At 38.2% G+C, this 25,096-nt stretch overlaps 1 protein-coding gene across 3 annotated transcripts in view; it reads left to right on the top strand.

Moving 5' to 3' along the window:
* Positions 1-25,096, top strand: part of HS2ST1 (heparan sulfate 2-O-sulfotransferase 1) — a 203,283-nt gene that overhangs the window by 56,136 nt on the left and 122,051 nt on the right. The window contains exon 2 of one of the 3 annotated variants that reach the window (XM_023208270.1): positions 24,178-24,336. The exons of the other annotated variants lie outside the window; for them this stretch is intronic. The gene's annotated coding sequence lies outside the window, so the exon portion shown is untranslated. The remainder of the gene's footprint in view (positions 1-24,177; positions 24,337-25,096) is intronic. 3 annotated transcript variants of the gene reach the window in all.

Raw genomic sequence — 25,096 nt, 5'->3', positions numbered from 1 at the left:
AAAAAAAAAAAAAAAAAAAAAAAAAAAAAAAAGAATAAAATTTAGTACATACGTAGTGTTCAATATTTTTTGCAGTTTCAGGCATCCACTGGGGGTCTTGGGGCGCATCCCCTGGGGATGGGGTGCTGGGACTACTGTGTTCCTTACACAGTTTCATCATATGTTAACATTTTGCATAACCATGGGACAGTTATTAAAACTAGCAGGTTGACATACATATTGTTAACTGCAGGCCTTATTTGAATTCCACGTGTTTTTCCTCTAGTGCTTTTTTTCTGATCAGCTTATAATCCAGGATTGCGCATTAGATTTAGTTGTCTTTATTCTGCAGTCTGTGATAGTTCTGCAGACGTTTTGTCTTTTATCACTGCACTTTGAGTTTGCACAGTGTACTCTCATGATTGGGACAGAGTTATGCATATTTGACAACAATATCACAGAAACAGTATGTCTTTTATCATGGGATTGGTTCATGATGTATGTCTTTTTTACTGGTGATACCGACCTTGACCACTTGTTAAGGGGGTTTCTGCTGGGTTTCTCCATTGTAAAGCTATCTTTCCCTTTGCAGTTAATAAATTTCTTGGGAGACACTTTGAGACTAGGCAGATAAAATCTAAGGATCTTTCTTTGTTCTCAAAATTTTTTTAAATTTGTGTAAATTTATGGTCTTTGTTTTTGTTCTTAAATCTAATTACCAAGACCTATGGATTTATCATTCAAAATGAATCTTTTTTTTTTTTTTTGGATCAAGTTTAGATCAGTTTCCTTAAATTCATTTTATTCAACAGTCAAGTATGCAAAAACGAAAAATGCTAGGGATGCAAAAATGAACAAGATCCAAATCTTGTAGTATCACCTAATAGTAGGACTTGGCATTAGACAGATCGGATATCAAACCCTAAATTCTAATCTTGGAGTCCTGTGAAGTTGTGCAAGTTGCTTACCTTTGTTGTGCCTCAAATTACCTCACAGAATTATTATTAGTAAGGGATAAATATGAAATTCTAGAAAAGGCAAAACTAGACTACAATGCCAGTACATTGTTGGTTGCCTTGGGCTAAGAGTGGGAAATTGACCCAAAGGGAGCTGAGGAGCTTTTGGGATGAAGGAAATATCTTCTATCTTAATTTTTTCCCAAAACCTTATAGTGTACTTTTGAAATGAGTATTTTTGGTCCTACCCCCAGTTCCTGACACAGAGAACATGAAAGCTCTTATAATTTCCTGAGTTGTAGGAGTACTGTCCTATATTCTATTTTAATATTTGGTCATTGGCCCTGGTTCCTGTCTCAGAACTCCTAAGTCCCTTTAAATTTTGGGGGTGATAGTAGAGTCTTTTGTTCTAATGGGCTGACACTAGGCTCCTGCATAGCTTCAGAATGGGGGCTGGTCACCAGAAAGTCCACACTATAACTAGAACCTTGGAAATTCAGCCCCACTGCCATCTTCTGGAAAGGAGAGAGGGACTGGAGATTGAATTAATAATCGATTATACCTACATGATGAATGCTAAAACTTATTAAACTATGGGATCTGGAGAGCTTCTAGGTTGCATTGAAATGCTGGGAGTGTGGTGAATCCAGAGAGGCCATGGAAGTTCTGTGCACCGTCTCTACCTTGCCTTACACATCTCTTCCATTTGGCTGTTTTCTGAGTTGCATTCATTATAATAAACTGGTAAATGTAACTAAAGTGCTTTCCTGAGTTTTGTGAGTTGTCATAGTAAATTATCAAACCTAATGGAGGATGTCATGGGAACCTCTCATTTATAACCAAGCCAGACAGAAGTTTGTGGATAATCTGAGGACCCCTACTTGGAATTGGCATCTGAAGTGGGAGCAGCCGTGGGACTGAACCCTTAAGCTGTGGGTTCTGCACTAACTCTGAGCAGAATTGGGTTAAATTGTAGGGCACTCAGTTGGTGACTGCAGAGAACTGGAGAATTGCTTGGTGTCGAAAACCCACACATTAAGACCCACTGGTGTTTAAACAATGTTTTCCTTTAGTAGGCATAGCATTTTGGCATGTCTTTAGGTCTGAAACTCTCAAGTTATTCTTTTTCTTCTTAAGTAGATTCAAAACTCAGGATCTTTCTGATCTCTTTTGGTCTCTTTAGAATCTTTTAAATTGATTAGGGAGTTTGATTATCTAGAGATTCAAATTGACGGAAGTCAACTTCTTGGGACTCCTTTGAGTACATAATTTTATTTTTCCCTTTGTAACCACAGAACTGGCTGGATTCTGGTGAGCTCCTGAAAGTTATTATTTGGTAATCTGTAGTTTTTAAGATCTGTTCGGTTGGCATACCTTTGTGTATCTATATGAACCTTACATATAATTTATTCTCTTCCAAAGTACTCAAGGACTTTGGTAGAGAGAAAAGTTTTATATGTATATTTTAAAATCTTGTTGCTTTCCATGTGATCTAAGTCATTTTCTATGGAAAAGAGATGAGTGTTTTTCTTTTCTTTTTCTTTCTTTCTTTTTTTTTTTTTTTAAGCTTTTCCGATTTTGGTGGTAGGCAAAGGAAGAAGTACTGTTGTAATTTATAGTGCTCAAAATGCTAATTGGCTGCATAAAAAAGGCACCTTAATCTTTCTTTTCTCTGATTGAGATAAAATTATTCTGTAGCTCTTCCTTAGAAAGAGCAAAGGCTGAGGGGAGAAAGCTGAAATGATGATATATAGCTATGTAGATAGTAATATGTGTCAATAGAAATTCTGAATCTGTAGATAAGCTAGTAAATGAGACTGCTTAAAGGGAAGGGCAGGACTTTTGACTCACATAATTAGTGTGGGTAATAAAATTTTGTTGATATCAAGATGGCATTAAACTGTTGGATAAATTCTAAATATGTGTTCAATTTAAATCTGAGGTAATTTTTACAGCTTAAGGCATTGTTTGCCTTATACCTTGTACCAAATGCTATGGTATTCTTTTAAATGTAACTGAGGGCATTTAGTAAATCTTTATATATATTTAAAATCATTATCAATTGGAAAAGTTTATAAATTTTGTTATCTGGTTATACAACTGTGAGAACCTATTTTAAGGGTGAAGTATAGGGGCTAATAACTAAAAATCACCACCTTTCTACTGGCTATTTCTACAGGCTGTAAATTTTGGCCAAATACTTTGGAGGATTTAAATAGTTCTCATGAGCTTCAGCTTTACAAATCCAAATTTAAAGTGCCATGGCAAATGTATCTTTGGCATTTTTTGTCCTAATTATCTAGAATAAAACCAAAGTGCATGTTTATTAAATGCATTATTATGATTAGACTCAATTGCTGCAATTTACGTATCTATAGCAGAAACATAGTTTGGAATAATAGATTTAAAGTTTCTGTTTCTATTCAGTGGCAGATGTTACACATTCTGAGTTGGAAACCCTCATGGTAATAGATTTTGATTGAGAACTTGTCAGTCATTGTAGCAGCTGCTTTAGACCACATTTATATTTAAATAGGAGAAAGTGATCTGTTTAGAATTTTTAAAGTTACCATGGCAAAGTAACCTGCTATTTCATCTTTTTATCTGCCATTGAAGTGATCTACTGGCTGCTTATTCCCAGGAGTAAGGAGGATGAACTGTTCTGTTGGAAAGTTTGTATTAGGACAGTGCTGAATGCTTCCTAATGGGATATAAGTTAGAAAGACTAAAGCTTTCAGAAACCATGGCTTTGGTTAGGTATAATTAGAATTGATTTTTTTCTCAATTAAGAACTGGCAAGATAAAGCTAAAACATTTTTAAGAAAAAAAAATATGAGCTTAATTTAATACTACTTTTGACAAATTCAGTGAATAACATATTCAAATTAAATGAAATGAAAAGGAATTTCTTTGAATGAGTCTGTTATTTCTATAGCATGAAACACTTTGTAAATCCATCTTTTCTTCATAAAATTGCATATTTTTTTTAAAAAGAAAACATGCCCAGTGTCTTCTGCTGCCCATTTTTTTACTTATTCTCTTGAAAACCATGGCAGTGGGCTGAGTGTGGTGGCTCATACTTGTAGTACCAGCATTACGGGAGGTCAAGGCCAGAGGACCCCTTGAGGCCAGAAGTTCCAGTCCAGCCTGGGCAGCATAGCGAGACTCTGTCTCTACCAGAAATAAAAAATGTACGTTGTAGTCCTAGCTACTTGAGAGGCTGAAGTGGGAGGATGTTTGAGCCTGGGTTTTCAAGGATACATGAGCTATGATCACACCACTGTGTTCCAGCCTGGGCAACAGAGAGAAACCTTGTCTCAAAAAAAAAAAAAAAAAAAAAAGAAAGAAAAGAAAAACCATGGCATCATAATCTGGTTTGGTATAAATGATTTTGTGTTTCATATTAACTTTACTTTTATTACGTTAAATTTCTTGAAAGAATATTATGCAATTCTTGTCAGGCTAATAATTACCTACATGATGGATATTAACCCCATACTAAAGCTTAATCTTTTTCTTTGTTTATATCATCAGACAATGTATACACTAGTAGTCAAAGCCACACAAATTGAGGATGATTGGCAAGTGGCAAATTGTCATTTGCTAACAAAGACCTCCCAAATAAAAGAATTTGACTTTCAGAGGCACACACAAGGGAGTGAGAAGATTTGCACCAGTAGTTGTATATTGTAAGGCTGACATGTCTTTGATTAACTTGAGATATTTTGTATTATATTGTCTTGGCAGCCTTAAGGCATACTACATATTTGTAATGTCATATCCTAAAGTAATGTGACTGTTGTGACATTTACTGAGACAGAATTATGATTCCTGGTCATCTGAGCATATGGAAGACCATCTAATAAAATATCAAGTCTTGTACTTAAAATGAAGATACTCACTTAATACCTAAGCAGCTTTTCAAATAGGAAAGGCCTTTTAACCTCAAGCCCAAGAGAAAGCGAGGCAGTGTCAAATTTATCAGGTCTTCTTTCTGTTCTACTGACTATTTGGTAATGCTTTTATGGCTAATTACTTGAGAGAAATGAGTACATTAGCTGAAGGTAATGCTTACTTTGTTTTTCAGAGATGCAGAAATATAAAGATACAGAGAACATGAGAAGTTAAAAAGTAACTGAAGGAAAGTTTTGGGTCATTGATTTTGTGGTTTCAATACAGTCATGTACCACATAAGGATGTTTTAATCAACAAACGACTGCATATACAGTGGTGGTCCCATAAAATTATAGTAGAGCTAAAAAATTCCTATCTCCTAATGACATCATACCTGTCATAACTTGTAGTGCAACACATGATCTTTTCTATGCCTAGATACACAAATACCCTTGTGTTAGAATTGCCTAATTTAGTACAGTAACATGCTGTATAGGTTTGTAGCCTATAAGCAGTAGGCTATAGCATCTATTAATAGGTTTGTGTAAGTGCACTCTGATGTTCGCACAATGATGAAATCACTGAATAAAGGCGGTTTTCAGAACATCTGTCTGTCATTAGGAGACGCATAACTGAACACATATAAAATCTGATAAAAATCTTAGCGAACCCTAAATATTTGTAAGTTTTAAGTGAATTTTAAGAATTTATCATGTATCATGCATGTTTTAATCACTTAAATATTGGGCAACGTCTCAGAGACAAATTCAGATGTATCTGTGCTAGGCAAGTTTTACTCAAAAAGGGAATACTCGTGAGAAATTTTTAAAGAGGCAGTTTTCTATTTAATAAGTCCGGAATACCAATTTTGAAATCCCTAGTAGTCCTTTTTCTTGAATCCTCATATCCATATATAGCCACAAAGTAGACTGTCCGTATTTGAATAGACCAGCATCTAAATTATCAGATGATACTGTGGTTAAGCGTGTAGTAAGTTTGTGGTTGTATAATTTGGCATGTTGCAGAAGATCTGAACATTGAGAATATGTAGTTTATAATTACATTCCAACTGAATAATTACATATATATAATAATAGAAATGGAATTTTAAAAATTAAGAATATAATATATTGATAGTGGTAAAATAGATGCAGGACTGTATCTCAGTCCCTTTTGTCTAAAAGGAGAAATATTTTATTTGAAAAATACTGATTCCTGATTCCTAAGAATTTTTACTTGTGAATCTTTTTTTTTTTGTGTGAGACAGGCCCTCACTCTGTCACCCAGGCTGGAGTGCAGTGGCGTGATCTTGGCTCACTGCGCCCTACCTGGACCCAAGCGATCCTCCTACCTCAGCACCCAAGTAGCTGGGATTACAGGCACGTGCCACCACACCTGGTTAATTTTTTTATAGAGATGGGGTTTTGCCATGTTGCCCAGGCTGGTCTCGAACTCTTGAGTTTAAGCAACCCACCTGCCTCGGCCCCCTAAAATGCTAGGATTATAGGCGTGAACCACTGTCCCCAGCTGCAAATCTTTATTCTTATTTGCTTTTCAATTATTTTTCATTGTAATAAAATATACATAAAACTTGTCATTTGAAACAATTTTTTAGTGTATTTTATTCATTAACATTACGTTCATAGAGTTGTGCAACCATTATCACTATCTATTTACAGAACTTTATCATCATGTCAAACTCAAACTCTACACCCGTTAAACAATAACTTTCCATTTTCTCCTTCCCCCAGCCCCTGGGTAACCACTGTTCTCTCTCTCTCTCTCTGTGAATTTGACTATTCCAGGTACCTCATGTAAACAGAGTCATATTAGCACTGGATTTTGTATTCATATTGTTGTGTCCTTTTTCACTTAATGTCTTCAATGTTTATTCATGTTATATAGCATGTGTGGAATTTCATTTTTAAGGCTGAGTACTATTACATTGAATGTATACACATTTTATTAATCCATTCATCCCTTCATGGACACTTGGATTACTTCTACCCTTTGGCTTTTTGTGACTAGTGCTACCATGAACCTGGGTGTACAAATATCTGTTTGAGTGCCTGCCTTTACTTCTTCTGACTGTAGACCCAGAAGTGGAATTGCTCAGTCATATGGTAATTCTATCTTTCTCTTTTTGAGGAATCATCATACCATTTTCCAGGGCAGCTGCATAGTTTTACATTTCCACCAGTAATGCACAAGGATTCCAGTTAATTCACATCCTTGCTAACTAACACTTATTATTTTCTTTCTTTTTTTAGTAGCCACCCTAAAGGGCATGAAGTATATTCTTACTTGTTTGTACTTCTGCTTAAGATTACCCTGTCTTCACTGGATATACTATTTCTTCTTTGGAAAATCTTGCTCAATATAAAAGACAAATTAAATTACTTAGATAAGGTATGGTGAGAAAAAATGTATTTGTTGCATTAAGGGAGAATTATCTCTAACAAGAGAATTGCTAAATAAGTTCATTCATTCATTCAAAAACTGTGTATTGAATGCCTGCTCACTCTATGTCAGGCAATGTGCTAAGCATTGAGTATACAGTGATAAATGAGAATCATGGCCCCTGCTTTGAGGGAACTTGCATTGTAGTGAGAGAGACATATGATAAATTAATGAATACAAAATTAAAATATAACCGTCATGAAACGTATCTGACATTGTGCCTTCAAAGACAATGTATACAATATTCAGTGAAAATAGTAATATTAAATAAATAATATATATTGCAAAACTGTATATATACCAACTATAACCTCATTTTAAAAAATGCTTGTGAAAGGAAACAATGTCAAGAAAATGCTAGCAGTGGTTCTAGGATGATCCAATTCATTGATTTTTTTTTTTTTCTTAACTAAAATTTCTTCGGTGTGCATATATTGTTAATTTAAAAATTGCAAATAATTACATAAAAAATAAATTAATAATTTAGGGATGATGTTTAATTTGACTTTCCTGTTGCCAGTGGTGACCGAAAAGTGCTAAGTATTATTGAACATTTTACCTTAATTATGCCAAGTAAGTCCAGGGCTTATTGTGATTTATACCAAGTAAATCCAAGGCTTTTTATGATTGAATGTTAATTTTAGCTCTAGGAAGGTAGTTCTTATTTTTGGTCAGTTTGCAGTACTATTAAGATATGGACAAAATGGAAAGTATGATTTTAAAAATTGCTCAGTATTTATTAACAGAAAATTGTCATTTTTGTAAAAAAGAAAAGAAATAGTGGAAAATTCACTATAGTTAGTTCTTTCTGGCTAAAAAGTGTGTAATATATGAGTATATAAAATATGTATTAGTCTGTTTTCACACTGCTATAAAAATACCTGAGACTGGATAATGTATAAAGGAAAGAGGTTTAACTGACTCACAGTTCTGCATGGTTAGGGAGGCCTCAGGAAAGTTAGAATCATGGTGGAAGGCAAAGGGGAAGCAAGGCATGGTCTTACAAGGCAGCAGGAGAGGGGTGGGGAACTACCACTTTTTAACCATCAGATCATGTGAGAACTCACTGTCATGAGAACAGCATGGGGGAACCCACTCCCGTGATCCAGTCACCTCCCTCGCTCCCTCAACCTGTGGGGATTACAGGTCCCTCCCTCGACACATGGGAATTATAATTTGAGATGAGATTTGGGTTGGGATACAAAGCCAAACCATATCATTCCACCCCAGGCCCCTCCCAAATCTCCTGTCCTTCTCACATTTCAAAACACAATCATACCTTCCCAATAGTCCCCCTAAGTCTTAACTCATTCTAACATTAACCCAAAAGTCCAAGTCCAAAGTCTCATCTGAGACAAGCCCCTTCCACCTGTGATCTTATAAAATGACAAACAAGCTAGTTACTTCCAAGATACAGTGGGGGTACAGGCATTGGGTAAAATGTTCCCATTGCAACTTGGAGAAATTGGCCAAAACAAAGGGGCCATAGGCCCCATGCAAGTCAGAAACCCGGCTGGGCAGTCATTAAATCTTAAATCTCCAAAATCCCTTTGACTCCATGTTTCACTTCCAGGGCACACTGATGCAAGGAATAGGCTCCCACGGCCTTGGGCATTCTGCCCTTGTGACTCTGCAGGGTATAGCCCTTGTCACTGCTTTCCTGGGCTGGCACTGAGTGCCTGCAGTGTTTCCAGGTACCCAGTGCAAGCTGTTGGTGGACCTACGTTTCTGTGGTCTGGAGGATGGTGGCCCTCTTCTCATAGCTCAACTAGGCAGTGCCCCAGTGGGGACTCTCTGTGGAGGCTCCAACCCCACATTTCCTTTCCACACTGTCCTAGCAGAGGTTCTCCATGAGGGCTCTGCCCCTGCAGCACACTTCTGCTTGACTATCCAAGTGTTTCCATACAAGCTCTGAAATCTAGGCAGAGGTTCCCAAACCTCAGCTGTTGTCTTCTGTGCACCCACAGGCCCAGCACCACATGGAAGCTGCCAGTGCTTGGGGACATGCACCCTCTGAAGCAATGGCCTAAGCTGTACCTTGGCCCCTTTTAGCCACAGCTGGAGCTGGAGCAGCTGGAATGCAGGGTGCTCTCCTGGGGCTGCACAGAGCAGCAGAGGCCCAGCTGATGATACCATTGATCCTTCTTAGGCCTCTGGGCCTATGATGGGAGGGGCTGCCATGAAGATGTCTGACGGGCTCTAGAGACATTTTCCCCATTATCTTGGCTATTAAATTTGGCTCCTTGTTACTTACGCACATTTCTGCAGCTGGCTCAAATTCCTCCCCAGAAAATGACTTTTTCTTTTCTACCACATGGTCAGGCTACAGATTTTCCAAACCTTTATACTCTGCTTCCCTTTTGAACATAAGTTCCAATTTCAGTTTCTTTGTGAACACATATGACTGAAAGCTTTCAGAAAAAGCCATGTTACCTCTTGCATGCTTTGCTGCTTAGAAATTTATTCTGCCAGATAACCTAAATCATCTCTCTGAAGTTCAAAGTTCTACAGATCTCTATAGCAGAGGAAAATGCCGCCAGTCTCTTTGCTAAAGCATAGCAAGAGGGATCTTTGCTCCAATATTCAATAAATTATTTGTCTCCATCTGAGACCACCTCAGCCTGGACTCCGTTTTCCAAATCACTATCAGCCTTTTGGTCAAAGCCATTCAGCAAGTCTCTAGGAGGTTCCAAACTTTCCTTCTTCCTGTCTTTTCCTGAGCCCTCCAAACTGTCCCCGTCTCTGTCTGTTACCCAGTTCCAACATCACTTCCACATTTTCAGGAAGCGAAAATTATTTCACTTTCACATGATCTTTATAGCAGTGCCCTACTCCTGGTAACAATTTTCTGTATTAGTCTGTTTTTACACTGCTGTAAAGAATACCTGAGACTGGGTAATTAATAAAGGAAAGAGGAATAATTATCTCACAGTTCTCTCTCCACATGGTGGGGGAGATCTCAGGAAAATTAAAATCATGCCAGAAGGTGAAGGGGAAACAAGGCATGTCTTACATGGTGTTAGGAGAGAGAGCGTAGGAGAAGCTGCCACTTTTTAACTATCAGATCTTGCGAGACCTCACTCGCTATCATGAGAACAGCATGGGAGAAACCACCCTTATGATCCAGTCACCTCCCTCCCTCGACACACGATTACAGGCCCCTCCCTCAGCACATGGGGATTACAATTTGAGATGAGATTTGGGTGGGGACACAAAGCCAAACCATATTAAAATAGTACTTAATTTTGAATAACTATTATTGTGAATTGATGTTAAAATCTGATTCGAAGAGTACATCTTAGCACAACAGTATGGTATATTGCCTAGTAATAGAATAATGCTTCAAGAAGGAGCGTCAGGAGTTCGAGACCAGCCTGGCCAAGATGGTGAAACCCGGACTCTACTAAAAATACAAAAATTAGCTGGGCACGGTAGCGGGCACCTCTAATCCCAGCTACTTGGGATGCTGAGGCAGGACAATTGCTTGAATCCAGGAGGCAAAGGTTGCAGTGAGCTGAGATTGCGCCATTGTACTCTAGCCTGGGTGACAGAGCAAGGCTCTGTCTCAAAAAAAAAGAAATTTCAACTGAATAATAACCGTTTATTAGATGCCTGGTATTTATCACACATTGCATGAGGCATTAGCATGTAGTATTTCTAACCTTGTAAAAAGTAGGTAGTATAGATGAGAAAATTGAAGCCCAGGAGAGTCAGTTAATTTTTCCAGAGTCACAAATTAATATATATATTTGAGGTAAAAAACAGTAAGAGACAGCCTGAAGGTAATTTCCAGTCAGCCCTAGAAATGGATGTTTTCATAGGATTCTGATGTCCGATTCAGAATTACTAGCTACATAGTAATCTAACCTGCCCAGTTTACAAGATAATTAGCTTGGAATTCATTTGGTTTCCTCAACACTTTCCAGGAGGAAGCTTTTCTGAGGAAGCAATCCCTGCATCAAAGTTAGAGAAAATGGAGGTCAGCTGACTAATTAGGGTCTGGATATATAAGAATTCAATAAAAGGAAGGAAAATTAGATATTGTTTAAGATATGCTGAGCTTAGTCGTGTTTTCTTATGGGATTTAAGTAGCTTCTTGTGAGTTAAATGTTTAAAAGAAATGTAATGTTGGACGCGGTGGTTCGTGCCTGTAATCCCAGCACTTTGGGAGGCTAGAGGTGGACAGATCACCTGAGGTCAGGAGTTCGAGACCAGTTTGGCCAACACAGTGAAACGCCATCTCTACTAAAATAAAAAATTAGCTGGGTGTGGTGGCGTGCACCTGTAATCCCAGCTACTAGGGAGGCTGAGGCGGGAGAATCACTTGATCCCAAGAGGCAGAGATTGCAGTGAGTCCAGATCACGCCACTGCACTCCAACCTGGGTGACAAGAAGAAATCTCTGTCTCAAAAAAAAAAAAGAAAAAGTTATGCCATTTCTTACAGATAGGAGTTGAGTCTAATTGAATAGAAGAATTATTCATTAAGAAGTATCCTGTTAGCATTTATAGGAAATTAAAAAGATATATCAGACTCCCATAGTACCCTAAATGTTTATATCCAGTTATTCTGCTTTGGCTGGGTGCGGTTAACTCACGCCTGTAATCCCAGCACTTTGGGAAGCTGAGGCGGGCAGATCATGAGGTCAGGAGATCAAGACCCATCCTAGCTAACATGGTGAAACCCTGTCTCTACTAAAAATACAAAAAAGTAGCTGGGAATGGTGGCGGGCACCTGTAGTCCCAGCCACTCGGGAGGCTGAGGCAGGAGAATGGCATGAACCCGGGAGGCAGAGCTTGCAGTGAGCTGTGATTGCGCCACTGCACTCCAGCCTGGGAGACAGCCAGACTCCGTCTCAAAAAAAAAAAAAAAAAAAAAAAGAGTATATACATTTCTAACAGAATAATCCCGATTTCAATCTTGGTATACATTTAAAATTGATTTTTGGAATGCATTTGAGGTTAAATTTCCTCAAAAAATAACAACAGCCTATGTTGTTTGCTTGAAAAATACCTGGCAGGAGCATAAATGGCAATCTTACTCTCCTTAGTTTAGAGATTTTATCTGTAGGAAAAAATTTTCGAAGACCAAAGCTTCTAAGCCTTTTATGATATTTTACTACATGCTTGTTCCCCCTTACTGTACTTTAATTCATGGTGCTTAAAATTTTAATCTACAGCAATCAGCCAAAGAAACCAACAATTTCTATTCAACTAGAAGGTAGGAATTGACACCTGTGTTTTTGTTTTTTGAAAAAAAACAAATCATTCTTCTTTTATAAAATTACCTAAATTGTATGAGCTTTGCTTGACGTGTTAATGTGATCATTATTACCTGTTAGCAATGCACTAATGAGCTTGGCTCTTTTTTTTTTGAAAAATAAAATAGTTCTCCCACATTTTCCAGAACAGCCCCAATTTGTTACAATCAGGATTATTATTATTATTATTTTTTTTGAGATCGAGTCTCGCTGTGTTGCTCAGGCTGGAGTGCAGTGGCCCGATCTCGGCTTGCTACAACCTCCGCCTCCCGGGTTCAAGCGATTCTCCTGCCTCAGCCTCCCGAGCAGCTGGGACTACAGGCGTCCACCACCACTCCCGGCTAATTTTTGTATTTTTAGTAGAGATGGAGTTTCACCGTATTGGCCAGGCTGGTCTCGAACTCCTGACCTTGTGATCCGCCCGCCCGCCTTGGCCCTCCCAAAGTGCTGGGATTACAGGCTTGAGCCACCGCGCCCGGCCTCAATCAGGATTATTTTATCTGCTGTATTTGCTAAGTATTGTTTTACTTTCCTTCTTAATTTATTAAAAGTGATTTCCTTAAGTATGTGATTTAAGGTTTATCAGTGGGTTTTATTTTCAAGTAACTTCTTATATAAATATTTATCGATGTAAATTTGTAACAGAAAAGGTCTTTTCTGGACTGTGTTTGTTACAGTTACCTTAGTTATACTTTGTCAGCTTCAGGGCTGCGTTAAGTTAGGTTGGTGTCTTACTGCTTCAAAATTGTTCTATCTAAAAACCCTATTACCCAGCCAGTCTTCTGATTCGCTCACTTGTAGTAGGCAGAATAGTCCCCCTGCCTGCAAGATGTCTGTGTCCTAATCCTTGGAATTTGTGGATATGTTAATGTATGTGCCAAAGGGGAATTAAAATAACAAATGACATTAAGATTGTTAATTAGGTATCTTTAAAATAAGATTATTTTGGATTATTTACATTGCCCAGTGTTAATCACTAGGATCCTTAAATTGTGGAAGAGGGAACCAAAAGTGCTATTTGAGAAAGACTTTATTGGCCATTGCTGGCGTTGAAGATGGAGGAGTGGGAAGCATGAACAAAGGAATGAGGGCAACATCTACAAGCTGGTTAAGGCAAGAAAATGGATTCTCCCCCTAAAGACTCCAGAATGAAACAGCCCTGCTGACACCTTGATTTCTGCCTAGTGGGACTAATTTTAGTTTTTTTACCTTCAGAGCAGTAACATAATAAATTTGTGTTCCTTTAAGCCACCAAATTACGGTAATTCCTTATGACAGTCATAGAAAAATAATACACCACCTAACTGCCATGACCTTTGCATTTTCTCACTCACCATAGACCTGGGTAGATACTCTCTGTTCTGCCTGGGACTGCTTTTTTTCCCTCCCTGATTTCAGGGCTACTGTTACACGCTTTCCTCCATTAAGTGGCATGATCTTAACTCACTGCAACCTCCACCTCCCAGGTTCAAGTGATTCTCCTGCCTCAGCCCTCTGAGTAGCTGGAATTACAGGCGCCTGCCGCCATGCCCGGCTAATTTTTATATTTTAGTAGAGACAGGGTTTTACCACGTTGGCCAGGCTGGTCTCGAACTCCCGACCTCGTGATTCATGCGCCTCGGGCTCCCAAAGTGCTGGGATTACAGGCGTGAGCCACCACGTCCGGCCCTACCCAGGGTTCTTATTTGCAGACAAGAGAATCTACTGTAGCTAGTTTCAGCAAGATATTAAAGCATAGAGAATTGTTAGGAGGGCTAAAGGAGCAGGTTGAGCTTCCAGGAAAGTCTTTCAAAACCATACTGCAGAATCAGCCTAAGGAGCTGATAATAATGCTTTCTTCTGAAAGCCACAGAGTCAGGTAGCTCCTATCTCATGTTCCAGATCATTTTGGAGATCTGGCTGCAGATTATCTTGCCTCTTCCTTGACCTAAGTCTTCTGTGGTCCACACTGCAATTATCTGGCCCTGCCATTACCTTTCTGATCTTATCTCCTGTTAGTCTATCTTATTCATTTTGTTCTAGGAACATCATTGTCTTGCTGTTTACAAGTCAAATGGCCCTGTAGCAGGGACATGCTTGTAATCATGGCACTTAAAACTTTAATGTACAGCAACCATCCAAAGAAACCAGCCATTTCTATTCAACTAGAAGGTAGGAATTTATCAGATAAAATAATCCTGATTTAAGAAATTGGGGCTGTTTTGGAAAATCTTCCTTTTTACCTTTTTTGTCTGTGACCACTGGATCGCCATTCATTTTTTCAATTACAATTCATATGTCCAGGATGAGAGAGACTCACTGTCCATGCTGATCCAAATAAAGGTTGCTAGTCTCTCTCACCTCAGCTCCACTTGCAGTGGGGATGAAGATCTGTGGGAAAATGAAAGGGTTTTCTTTTTCAGTTACATCAAGAAGATGGAAAGTAAGATTTTTTAAAAATAGCCTTTTCTAAACTTTCTGATGACTGGTGGAGATGGTGGAGCCATCATTTGCTCAAACAAGGAAAGATGTAGCAAAGGGAAGACTTGTTATGTAAATTTAAGCCACTGATCAATGATAAGAGTTTCACTACTCAGTCCTCCCTTTCTTTCTGGCTTAGAGGCAGACACCCTTAAAAATGGAGATTTCCTTTATAGATGTAAATTTCCTTTATAAACATGTTTCAAAATAGCCAGCTAAAAGACAGAAAGGTATATTTTAGAGACAAATTTAGTTCAGTAGACAGTCCTTATAACTTAGCTGTGGTTTTTTAACTAAAATGACTGAGCTTGGGGCTAGGCCCATTAACTAATAGGGCAAAGAAAGTATTCTCTCTGCCTGGACTCCACATGGATAGCTCTTATAAAGAATCTGCAAGCTACCTGAGGGCTTACCTTCTATTAACAAACACTTTATCCACCTTTATTTTCACATTCAGGGCAGTATAGTAATTTAACCAAAAGGTTTGCAGATTCAATTTTTTTAAGTCAACTAGTTGCTTAAGCTTTTTATTTGCCTTTTATAAAGAGGCTTTCAAAAGAAGCAATAAAAATATTGTAGTTTTTTTGGAAGCATCTGCACATCAGTAGGCATCCTTGGGTCAGCCAAATTCAGGAGAACTTATTTATTTATTAATATACTTTAAGTTTTGGGATATATGTGCATAACATGCAGGTTTGTTACATAGGTATATACGTGCCATGGTGGTTTTCTGCACCCATCAACCTGTCATCTACATTAGGTGTTTCTCCTAATGCTATCCCTCCCCTAGCCCACTAGCCTCCAACAGGCCCCAGTGTGTGATGTTCCCCTCACCATGTCCATGTGTTCTCATTGTTCAGCTCCTCCTTATTAGTGAGAATATGTGGTGTTTGGTTTTCTGTTTTTGTGTTAGTTTGCTCAGAATGATGGTTTCCCGCTTCATCCATGTCCCTGCAAAGGACATGGACTCATCCTTTTTATGGCTGTATAGTATTCCATGATGTATGTGCCACAGTTTCTTTATCTAGTCTGTCATTGATGGGCATTTGGGTTGGTTCCAAGTCTTTGCTATTGTGAACAGTGCCACAGTAAACATATGTATGCATGTGTCTTTATAGTAGGATGAAATATAATCCTTTGGGTATATACCCGGTAATGGGATTGCTGGGTCAAATGATATTTCTGGTTCTAGATCCTTGAGGAATTGCCACACTGTCTTCCATAATGGTTGAACTAATTTACATTCCCACCAACAGTGTAAAAGCGTTCCTATTTAGGAGAACTTGTTTTTAAATGCAGTTCTTAAAATCCAATGTTGTTTATTTGGAACATTCCACAGTAATTTAAGATTGTTGTTTGTATGATTTTGCCTTTTTTTTGTGAGCATTTGCTGCTTCTGGAGCCTAAAGCTTCTATGTGTAAATGTAGATTTAGCTGGAAGGTAGAGTACTCAGTTCTTCAGAAATTAAGCATCACATTTTTATATCGAATCTTGGTTTTGCCTCTCAGATTTCCTTGATCAGCTTAGCCAATGATTTTTCCTACCTAACCTTACAAGAAAGAGAATCAAAGATAGAATAAATAAATCCCTGTGAATTTTCAAAAGCTACAGTTTACACCCCCTGTAGTATTTTTTTTGAGACGGAGTTTTGCTTTTGTTGGCAAGCCTGGAGCGCAATGGCACGATCTCGGCTCATCGCAACCTCCACCTCCCAGGTTTGAGTGATTCTCCTGCCTCAGCCTCCCAAGTAACTGGGATTACAGGCATATGCCACCATGCCTGGCTAATTTTGTATTTTTTTTTTTTTTTTTTAGTAGAGATGGAGTTTCTCCATGTAGGTCAGGCTGGTCTTAAACTTCCGACCTCGGGGGATCCGCCTGCCTGGGCCTCCCCAAGTGCTGGGATTACAGGCCTGAGTGCCCAGTCGGACCCTGTCCAGTTTCTATTGTGACTTCTGAACCAAGTTCAGATAAAAAATTTGCTCAAACCTGTATAGCTCAAAACCACAAAATCTTGGATTCTGAAGCTCCACTGAGAGAACTTACCCACAGTCTCTGGTTGTTGTGAGAGAGGAATGGACAGAATGGGCCCAGTGGGTACTTCTCTTGGTCACTGGCTGCTCTTGGGGCTTGCTAGATGCTCTACTTCGTGCCCCACTCTGATGCCATCTGTTCCAAAAAAAAAAAAGACTTTAGATGAATTTAACAGAGTTTAATTGAGCAAGGAATGATTTGCAAATCTGGTAGCCCCCCTGAAACATGATAGGTTCATAGTGACTCTAGGGTTCCCACATTGTCAGATAATATTTAAGGACAGAGAAAGGAAAATGCGTACAGAAAACGGAAGTGAGGTATAGGAACTGCTGTATTGGTTACAGGTTGGTGTTTGCCTTATATGAACAGGGATTGAATAGTTAGCCTCCTGTGATTGGCTGAAGCCTTGTCATTGGTACAGTAGTAGGTTATAATGTATTTACACATCTACTTAGGTTGTAGTTCACTATATCCAGATACCTTTAAGCTGAACCTAAAATATGTGAGGAGGCAGCTTCAGGCTATACTTAATTTAACAACATAAAGAGCTTATATTTGAGTTAAACATACTAAGCTTATATCTCAAGTGTGCCACTTCCTTTGGTAAGAAGCTTAAACTTTCCAAGGCTCTGTTTTCTCATCTGCAAAATGGAGATAAGACTTGTGCCTCACAGAGTTGCTGTGTGGATTAAATGAGAAAATGTAAGCTTAGCATAGTTGGGCCCTTTACTACTCACATTAACGTATCAATAGAAGAGGATAAAGTATGTACAAAATAATCTTTCTAAGAAAGAAGACTCATTTTAGTAATCAGAACAATTAAATATACTTTAAGCCAGGGGTCCCCAACCCCAGGGCCACGGACCGGTACTGGTTTGTGGTCTGTTAGGAACTGGGCTGCACAGCAGGAGGTGAGTGGCATTACCACCTGAGCTCTGCCTCCTGTCAGATCAGGGGCAGCATTAGATTCTCATAGGAGCATTAACCCTATTGTGAACTGCGCATCTAAGGGATCTAGGTTGCACTCCTTAAGAAAATCTAATCTGAGGTAGAACAGTTTCATCCTGAAACCACTTCCCCCACCCCCCATTCTCCCACTCCCCCCATCCCCCATTCTCCCACTCCCCCACCCTTGTTCTGTGAAAAAATTGTCTTTCTCGAAACTGGTCCTGCTGATTTAAGCCTTAAAAAGAATAGGTTTTAACATTCTCATCTAGCATAACTCATGCACTGAAAATTTGGGTTACTTGGAGTTTTGTAAAACTTTAATTTTCTGTTTCTTTTTTTTTTTTTGAGATGGAGTTTCGCTTTTGCTGCCCAGAGGCATGGAGTGCAATGGCACAATCTCGGCTCACCTCAACCTCCACCTCCCGGGTCCAAGAGATTCTCCTGCCTCAGCCTCCTGAGTAGCTGGGAATATAGGCATGCACCACCATGCCTGGCTAATTTTGTATTTTAAGTAGAGACGGGGTTTCTCCATGTTGGTGAGGCTGGTCTCCAACTCCTGACCTCAGGTAATCCGCCCACCTTGGCCTCCCAAATTGCTGGCATTACAGACGTGAGCTACGGTGCCTGGCAAGTTTTTTGTTTATATACTCTATAGGGGAAAAAAATATCTTTTTCTTTTACCAGTCTTAGCTTCATTGGCTGGGGTCCTTTACAAGACAGATGCACAAGACAAAACCATACAAATTTATTTAATGTAAGTTTTGTTTGTTTGTTTTTTGTTTGTTTGTTTGTTTTTGAGACAGAGTCTCTCTCTGTCGCCCAGGCTGGAGTGCAGGGGCCCAATCTCAGCTCACTGCAAGATCCGCCTCCCGGGTTCACGACATTCTCCTGCCTCAGCCTCCTGAGTAGATGGGACTACAGGCGCCCGCAACCACGCCTGGCTAATTTTTGTATTTTTAGTAGAGATGGGGTTTCACCATGTTAGCCAGGATGATCTTGATCTCCTGACCTCATGATTCGCCCGCCTCAGCCTCCCAAAGTGCTGGGATTACAGGCATGAGCCACCGCGCCCGGCTTATTTAAGTTTTGTTTGACACAGGAGCCTTCATAAGGAAATGAAGACCTGAAGTAGCTGAACCTGACTGTTTTTATTCTAGTTTTGATGAAGGGGATTGTAGAAGAATTGAATAAGATAAAAAGTATGAGCTAAGTGTAATAAACCGGGGGAAACTTAGCAAGGCCTGTTTGTTCACTTTCTTCTTGGGGTCTGTGTCTATGTTCCTTTCCTCCCAGTGTAGGGAGGGTCCCTCTCACAGAAGAGTCTTATGACTGGCATCAGGGGAAGGTCACCAAGTCTTTCCTGTACCTGCTGTTTCTCAAATTCCTTCATCTTAAAGTATTCAGTATTCCAGGTACTGTATTTTGGGGTAGCGTGTCCCAAACCCTCAACAACTGACTTTCATTTCAAAAGCTTTTAAATCCCCTGTGATAAAAGGTGCAGTTTGTAATGTACGCAACCATACTTAGAAATCTAAAAACTGATAATAGGATTTGGCAGGGAGGGTACCCCTGTATTGATTACGTATGTTTATCTAGTGCTTTGATCAAAATTGTTTCCTTTTGAAAAATACAGCAGTGTTGACTTTGGTGTTGTTTGGGGGGTTTGTTCCCACTTACATGTCTGCTGAAGCATACTATTTTAAGGTTTTGTTTTCTTTATTTATAGATAATTTAAAAGCTGACTAGTTACCCTCTCCTTAGAGGCTTTATAAGTGCATTCTTATCAGTAAGATACATATTTACTATATGACTCAGCTAGATTCTATATAGATCATGTCCTTGTATCATTACCAGTACCATATAAAAATGCTATATGGATATGTAGGGGAGAAAACATAATTTATTTTGTTTCCTTTTTTGGATTGTTAGTTGAGATATTCTCTTGAAAACAAAAGTCAGATTAACAAAAGAAAAATAAGTTTATTAAAGTGTGCTGTACCCATCACTTGAGAGAGGCCTCAGTTCAAAAGTGTATCTCTTTCAAGGCAGTGACGTGGGGGACTTGCTTAAATAGTGTCTTAACAAAAAGCCAGAAATTCTATATAGTGACAAGACAAAAAAGATTTATCTTCAGGCTTCCAAAAGGTTGGGTAATATGGGAACACAGGTTTACTACTGCTGTCTCTGAGCTGATAAGCAGTGTTGCAAAGGGGGCCTAGCTTTAGGTGAGAAAGGCAGCGAGGAGGGGTGGGAAAAGTGTGCCCTTTTTTAAAACTTTTAACTTAAACTAAAATCCCCAGTATTTTAGAGAGGAAAATTTTTTTTTCCTTCAGATACTTAACAGTTTATAAATGTAGTGTTCTAAGAAGTATGTTAAAGAAACACCTTATTCCTGCTTCCATGTGAATTATATTACCTATGAAGCATCATTGTACATTTATGTAAATTCACATTTGCTAAATCACACCGAGGGAAAGCTTAATATAATCATTTCATCATTATATAATTCATTCAGTGTGATTGCATTTCCTCCTGATGCAATTTGATAAACTTGTGTTTGTATAGGTACAAGATAATGTTCCACAGATAATGCAGTTTTATACATTTTATTTTCAGTGCTCTTTAGTGGGTGTATGTGTATGCTATGTAGAGAAATTAGATGAAGTTTCTCTTAACTTCATTATGGGCAACAAAATTCCTTGGCTTTGTTACAGTTTACTAGGCCCCGTAGTTAAAACACCTCTGAGTGTAGACCAGTTGTAGAATACAAAAGTACTTGTGATAAGAGCTGTAATATGAGATTGAAATTTGTTACACAAAGAGGTTACTGTCCTTTTTTTGAGAATTCAGTTTCTTTAAAACAAATTAATAGTGACTGTTTCAGGATAGTATAAAGTACAATTTAATCTTTAACAGTGAAAGAGGCTTTGTAGTAGGGTCTCAGTGGTTAAGTCCAATTCTGGGACAAGTAAAAATGTTTTAGGGTCTTTTTATTGCAGAATGAAAGCTATATTGTTTCTTAAGGAATTTAATGAACTAAAAAACGTATTTGCTTAACACTGATTGGTAGTACGTCGACCAAGTATCTTCATTTAACAGAAAGTACATACTTTTGTTAAATAATGAAGTTTTCCGGAAATCTGTTAACTAAGGATACTTAGAATAGGAATGTGAATATTTCAAATTTCGAATCATCCTTTTCTTATGACAAAACTCTTTTTGTAGCTTTACACTGCTTTAAAATAAAGTTCATTAATGCTTGCATAAGAGGTACTGCATGTGTCAAGAATAAAAAGTTGGAACTTGATAAAGTTACAGGATTTTTTTCTTCCTTTCCCAACTCTACTGTTTTGTCATTGCTCTTTGAGATGAAGGAGTCTAAACCTGCATGTCTATTTAAGTGTTGAATTTCTTGTTTCTCAATTGGGAAATGAAAGCAAAAATCTACACTTGATTTTATAATTGACCTATTTGTTTTCAAAAGTGTGCACATAAACGTCAAAATTTAAATCTAATGTAAGCTATTCACCCTAAGCATTAACATATCTATGTAAAAATAGTTACCCATATTGCAGGTTTAATTACCTTGGTATTTAAGAGCTCTGATGAATATTAATCTATTTGCCAGGATATGATCTGGAATTATTTTCACTCTGTGCTATTAGAAAGCTCTTAAAAACACCAACATTATGTTTTATTTCTCACTACATAGCAATTCCTGGGCAACATAGAGGTGACATCAGGAGTAAGAAAGAAAGGGGATTAGATGTCGCCACTTGGGATTGAGGTGTTAGAAATAGTACGTTTGTTTAAAGAGAGGAAATGAAATTTTTTTTCTTTTTTCTATGCATAAGAAATGAAATTTTGTGGGGTAGGGGAAGAGATCTCTGGTTTGTGATCTTCTTTATTGATTTAATGCATTCTTTCAATATTTATTGAAAGTTATACTATGTCAGTAACTGGTAGATAAATTCTGGGGTTACATACCAAACAAAAGAGACAAGCTTCTGCTTTCTTTGGAGCTTTATGTTCTCTTTAGGGATAGCAAAATAAATAATAATAAGTAAATAAGACAATTTCATTGACTAGTAAGTGCTGTGCAGGAAACAATAGAGGGTAGAGAGATAAAGAATGATTGGTGGAGTGATTTTAGATTCAGTGCTCTGATAAGGTCTCTCTGAAAAGGTGATAATTAAGATGATGAGAAAGCACCAAGTGGTGGCTGGTTTCTTAAAATGAGGTATTAAATTACCTAGATCAACATATTGGATAAAATATGTAATATTTAAATGCTTTAAACTCTTAAGCTCCAAAAAGATACCCATTTTTTTAATGATAGCCTGTAACTAGGTAGGGACAGTAGAGAAGGATGGTTTAATGCTGAGCAGAAAAGGAAAACAAAATAGAAAGAGATTTTTAAAAGAAGTACCAAAGGCTGGGTACAGTGGCTCATGCCTGTAATCCCAGCACTTTGGAAGGCTGAGGTGGGCGGATCACTTGAGGTTGGGATTTCGAGACCAGCCTGACCAACATGGAAAAATCCCGTCTCTACTAAAAATACAAAATTAACTGGGCTTGGTGGCGCGTCCCAGTAATCCCAACTACTCGGGAGGCTGAGGCAAGAGAATCGCTTGAACCCGGGAGGCAGAGGTTGTGGTGAGTTGAGATTGTGCCATTGCACTCCAGCCTGGGCAACAGTGAAACTCCATCTCAAAAAATAAAAATATCAGCAAGTAACAGAAATATGGCCATAGACTGCCTTTCATAAGTGTTTGTGTTTCAGGTACATGTAGCCCATCTTGACTGGAGATGGTCCAATCTCATACTGTCCCCCAAAGCAAATGTAAGCCTCTACAGATGAGACATATTATCCTAGACCTCAGTGAACCCCTACAATTACATTTTCCAGCAAGTAGTCAAAGATAAAGCATACGAAGAAACAGACAACTGAAGGAGAACCAGCAAGAAGAGACAGCAGAATTGGAATTCCATAGACTTGGCATATTAAAAATATTAGATACATATTTAAAATAAATATGCTTATGAATTACAATACATATGAAGATATCTCCAAGGAAATCACAAAAAGCAGCATAGCAGATTTGAAAAGGAACCAGACAAAACTTTTGGAAATGAAAACCCTAGTAACTGAAATTTAGTAAGCCTGGTTCTGTGTTGAGTACTTTGTATCAAATGAATTATCCTACTGAAACCTTATAAACGTTAGACCATATATATACACAACAGCTATTTGAATGCCTTGGAGAGCAACCGGTGTAGGTTCGACTTGAGGGTCTGTGATTCTTGAGATAAGAGAAGCTCCTGAAGTGATCTCCATATTTATTCTGGTCTTTTCTTTGAGGGAATTTTCTAATTCTCAGTGCCAGATGGAGATCAAGCAAAAAGTAGTTTTGCATGGCTAAGGAGCCTAGAGAGGCTGGTAATGGAGGCCTAATCATGGGGGTTGGGGGTGGGAGGAGAACTGCAGAGAACTGAATTTTCTGCATATAATATCTACATATAAGTTCTCCTTTAAGTTTGGTAGTTTAATCACTACCAGAGTCAGAGCAGGATTTCTGGAAACCCATCTGATAACAGTGACTTTGAGGCTTAAGAGCTGAGCAAAAATTTCAGCAACTTTGAAATACAGATCAAGAGTTCAAATGCGTAAAAAACTAGTAAGTGGTACACTGAAGCCATTATCAAAAAGTATATCTTTTACGATATATTCACCTGTGTAAATTGTGTTCTTAAAAGCTAAGGATGAAAGAGAGTTTGTTTAAAGAAATACAGTAATAGGCTAAGTTCTGTGATCTTTATCTTATAAACATATGGAGGAGTAAGGCTGTGTCCCAAATGCAAATACTGCTTGAGGTATTTGAGATTAAACTAAGAAAATACAGTAGTCCCTCCTTATCCATGAGGAATATGTTCTAAGACCCCCCGGTAGATGCCTGAAACCACAGGTAGTACTGAACTCTATGTGTAGTGTCACTTAATCTGATAAAAGTGACTGTGTGGGTGGGGAGGGAAGGGTAGCATATACAGCATGAAGGCACTGGCAGAGGAACAATAATGTCCTGAGTGGGACAGGGTGGTTTAAGATTTCATCACACTACTCACAATAGTGTGCAATTTAAAACTTTTGAATTGTTTATTTCTGGAATTTTTCACTTAATATTTTCAGACTGTGGTTGACTGTGAATAATTAAAACCATGGGTCGTGAAACTGCAGATGAAGGAGGCCTACTGTATTACACCTTCGATCATAATTGTCCACCATCTGAATGAAGCAATATGTGATTCTTACTAACTTTTCACTTGCTGTACCAGTTTGCTACAGAAGGTAAGACCTACTTAGAGGTCAAGGATATCCTTGTGTTGGTCCATACCTAATTCTTTAAGTCTAATCTTTGTTTTTATCTTGCTAAGGGTTTCCAATATATCTTTGTTCTTATATATAACCAGCTTTTAAATGCTTAGAAAAATTTGATGTAAGTACTACAATGTCCTCAGGATTGACCAGCACAGTTAATGCATGACCAAATACATTCAACATCCACAGGAACATATAGCACTCAGGAGCATGTTTTTTATAGGTCAGTGAATTTTCTATAGGGCTACTGCTGAGAATTATTTTTTAAAGTAATATGCTTGTCTCAAATATGCTTGTCTAAGTTAATAAGTCCATTTCACTAGAAAGTTTACAGGCAGTAAATAAAGTAATACACTGAACGAATTTTTATTGTCTCAAGTGACATAATGTCTCTAGTTTTCTTACTGTTCACAGCAGTTTTACTACAGAAGCACAACAGTCATTCCTGTTCTCTTAGTGGAATTATTCATGGCTTTTAATAAGGTAGATTTTATTAGGTTTCAAGATCTTGAATTTTTTTAGGCTTCTGTTTCCATGCACACATGTTCACATTTAATATGGCTTTCTAAAGTACCTTTAGATCAGAATTCATCTTTACTTTTGCTGTGTTTAAAGCATTTTCTATTGAACTTTTCAGTGGAATTCACTCATGTAGTATTTTTCCACTTTCCCAAAATCTAATTTAATATTAAAGCTGATTTACAGAAATTCATCTAAAACTTTGCTACTC

Source organism: Piliocolobus tephrosceles, chromosome 1 (assembly GCF_002776525.5).
Source record: "Piliocolobus tephrosceles isolate RC106 chromosome 1, ASM277652v3, whole genome shotgun sequence".
Classification (NCBI taxonomy): Eukaryota; Metazoa; Chordata; class Mammalia; order Primates; family Cercopithecidae; genus Piliocolobus; species Piliocolobus tephrosceles.
Note: the sequence above shows the minus strand (reverse complement) of the source record. Positions and strands in the feature narration are given on the sequence as shown.